The sequence below is a fragment of the Lactuca virosa genome, chromosome 5 (assembly GCF_052849685.1).
Source record: "Lactuca virosa cultivar CGN04683 chromosome 5, Lactuca_virosa_CGN04683_v6, whole genome shotgun sequence".
In the NCBI taxonomy this organism is placed as follows: Eukaryota; Viridiplantae; Streptophyta; class Magnoliopsida; order Asterales; family Asteraceae; genus Lactuca; species Lactuca virosa.
This window is the reverse complement of record NC_136430.1, coordinates 439,015,100-439,019,156: the sequence shown is the minus strand read 5'-3', so window position 1 is coordinate 439,019,156 and position 4,057 is coordinate 439,015,100.

The window sequence follows — 4,057 nt, the reverse complement described above, 5'->3', positions numbered from 1 at the left end:
TGGTAACCAGGGTTTTCAAACAGAACATACTATACACACTGGTGGTAACCAGGGTTTTCAAACAGAACATACTATACATACTGGTGGTAACCAGGGTTTTCAAACAGAACATACTATACATACTGGTGGTAGCCAGGGTTTTCAATAGAACGTACAATACATACTGGTAACATCCTGCCTTTACTAAAGAAAATATTGGATTTTCTTGGAAACATACGAACATTTTACAAGATACATCAACAAGTTTCCACTATAAACATAGCTTATGAACTCACCAACTTTATGCTGATACTCTTTCAAAATTGTTTGTATTCTCAGGAAATCAGTAGACAGGTACCTTCTGGAGTTTTGAGAAGATGGAGTGCATAGAGTCACGTCTTACTATTATTTATTATACTTTGATGCATACAAACTATGTTTCAAACCGATGTAAACCTTTTTCAAATATGTATTCAATGTTTGGTTGTGTTTACTATGATTGCTATGATACAATTGTTGTGATACTACACATGACGTCCTCCACCCCCGAACGTTTCCGCCGTTCCGGTTTGGGGGCGTGACAGATTGGTACCAGAGCTCTTGTTTATAGTGAACTAAGTATACCGAACCATACATGATATACAACTATAAACACTAAGGGGCTGAAGCGCTCTGAAAAAAGTATATTTTTAAAATATAAGTATTTTATAAGAAGTATACAAGTATGCATACATATCAGAACCAGAGTCATAAGTAGAACAAAACAAAAGTATTTAGATGTTGGACGTTGCGGTTAAACCTAGTCAGTTATGTAATCATGTTTGGGATCAATATAGCCTGATCAACTATATTTATTCGAGACATGACCAACATGTGCTTGGGAGTGACTGTGGTGTTGCAGCAAGCCTAAAACTTACCAAGTCTATACACATCAAATACCGATCGAACAAAACATTCAACTTAAAATACTATAGGAGTATTTTAGCTAGAGCCGAACACATCATAGAGAGTTCATTCCAAGTGTTGCTACATATTTCTTCTTAGCGATAATTACTTTCAACAATATCCCTTATCTATCTATCACTTCGTAGAACACTTTATCTATCATGCTGAGATATATTTTGTATTATATCTCTTGATTCTAAAATTTCAGAGGACTTACCATCCTCTTCTTCCTGATTATTTTAGAACAAGATGCCTCCCAGAAAGAGACCCAATAGAAAGAACAACGATCCCCTAACGGATCCAACGCCACCGCCACCTCCTCAATTCGACCCAGCTATGTTTCAGGCGGTAGTTACGGCTGCTGTGGCGGCAGCGATGTCGCAGATTAATCAGGGTAGCTCTGGTGGATCTGGAGGTGGGCCTGATACTCAAAGCCATGATGGAGGTCAAGGACACCGAAGGGAGTGTTCCTATAAAGACTTCATGAATGCCAAACCCAAGTCCTTCGACGACAATGGTGGAGTCATTGCCTTAACTCGATGGTTTGAGAAGATCGAATCCATCTTCGAAATTTGTTCTTGTTCCGAAGCCAACAAGGTGAAATTCGCCGCTTGCACATTCACCGACAGAGCATTGACCTGGTGGAATGGTCAAGTCAAATCCCTAACCCTGCCGATCGCCAATGCTATGGGTTGGGAGAGCCTGAAAGAACTCATGCTGGCTGAGTACTGCCCGAGGGGCGAGATGCAGAAGTTAGAGCACGAGCTCCGGACCTTAAAGATGAAGGGTTCCGACATTGCTGCCTACACCGCTAGATTCTGTGATCTGGCTCTCCTCTGTCCGGGAATGGTCACCCCGGAAAGAAAGAAAATTGAGAGGTACATCTGGGGAATGACGCCCCCAACTCAAGGAAATGTTTTGGCTGCTAGGCCCACTATATTTGATAGCACCAAGTGCCTGGCGCAGACTCTGATAGATCACGGGGTCGATCTGGATGAGGTGACAGTCACTCCTGAACCACCGAAGGCGAGCGGTGGAAAGAAAAAGTCCTGGAACAAACACAAGGGGCAGTCATCGCAGGAGCCTTCCAAGAAACATCAAATAGTGGCAGTTCATGTTGCTACTACTCCTGCCGCTGTCCCAACCACCCAAGCTCCTACCATTGGATATGCTGGTACACTTCCGAAGTGCAACAAGTGCAACTTCCATCACCATGGGCAATGCCGGGAGATGTTGTGCAACAGCTGTGGTAAGAAGGGACACACAGCTCGATTCTGCAAAGCGCCAGTCCAACCAACCAACCAGGCTCCTAGAGCGGGCGCTGGTCAAGCCTGCTACGGCTGTGGAGAGGTTGGGCACTTCAAAAGAAATTACCCCAAGGCCGCAACAACTGGCAACACAGGAAGGGTACTGGCGATGGGTCAGGAGGAAGCAGTAATTGATCCTACCGTTGTTACGGGTACGTTCCTCCTTGACAACTCTTATGCGTGCATTCTTTTCGATTCTGGTGCGGAGAGAAGCTTTGTTAGTCATGCATTTAAACAACTACTCAAACGTAAATCCCAACCCTTAACTGAAACATTTACCGTCGAGATGGCTAACGTAAAGAAAGAGAGCACTAACGACATATACATAGGCTGTACCCTTACCCTAGGCAATCATCCCCTTCCCATCGATCTTATGCCAGTTTCCATAAAGAGTTTCGATGTCATATCGGCATGGATTGGTTGAGCCCCAATCGTGCTGATATCCTTTGCTACGAGAAAGCTATTCGTCTCAATCTTCCCTCTGGCGAAGCCCTCACTATTTACGGTGATAAACTCAGTTCGAACCTTCGTATCATTTCATGCATCCAAGCTCATAAGTATCTACGGAAGGAGTGTCATGCGTTCCTAACTCATGTTGTTGATGAAACGTAAAAAGTTAAAGACCTCGAGAGCATTCTCGAAGTCTGTAACTTTCCTGATGTCTTCCCCGGATATCTTCCAGGAATTCCTCCCGAGTGCCAAGTCGAGTTTCGCATCGACTTAATCCCTGGAGCTACCTCTGTAGCTAAATCTCCATATCGCCTAGCGCCGGCAGAAATGCAGGATTTATCCAGTCAGCTCAATGAGATGATCAGTAAAGGATTCATAAGGCCGAGTTCCTCACCCTGGGGAGCCCCTATATTATTCGTGAAAAAGAAAGATGGATCCTTTCGGATGTGCATAGACTATCGCGAACTGAACAAGCTGACCGTCAAGAACCGGTATCCCTTACCCCGAATCGACGACCTCTTTGATCAACTTCAGGGAGCCAGCTACTTCTCGAAAATAGACCTAAGATCAGGGTACCATCAGTTACGAGTTCACGAGAATGATGTTCCCAAAACAGCATTCTGAACTCGTTACGGGCACTACGAGTTCGTAGTAATGCGCTTCGGTCTAACCAACGCACCGACAGTATTCATGGACCTGATGAATTGGGTGTGCTGCCCTTTCCTAGACAAGTTCGTGATCGTGTTCATTGATGATATACTTGTCTATTCGCGAAGCGAAGATGATCATAAACAGCACTTGAGGCTAGTGCTAGAAACACTAAGGGCGGAGAAACTCTATGCAAAGTTTTCAAAGTGCGAGTTTTGGATCAGGAAAGTAAACTTCCTTGGTCACGTGGTTAGCGAGGAAGGCATACACGTGGACCCTTCCAAAATCAAAGCGATTGAGAATTGGTCAGCACCAAAGACACCCACAAAAATCCACCAATTCCTGGGTCTCGCTGGCTATTACCGCAGGTTTATCCAGAACTTTTCCAAAATCGCTAAACCCTTAACCGCCCTGACATAGAAAGGTGTAACCTTTAGTTGGGGAGAAAAGCAAGACACTGCGTTTCAAACATTAAAGCAGGCCCTGTGCAGCGCACCTATCTTGTCCCTGCCTGAAGGGACGGAAGACTTCGTTGTCTACTGTGATGCATCCAATCAGGGCCTAGGCTGTGTGCTCATGCAGCGAGGAAAGGTTATTACCTATGCCTCGACACAGCTGAAAACACACGAAGTCAATTACACAACTCACGATCTAGAATTGGGAGCAGTGGTCTTCGCGTTGAAAATCTGGAGACATTATCTCTACGGAACCAAGTGCACTGTCTTCAC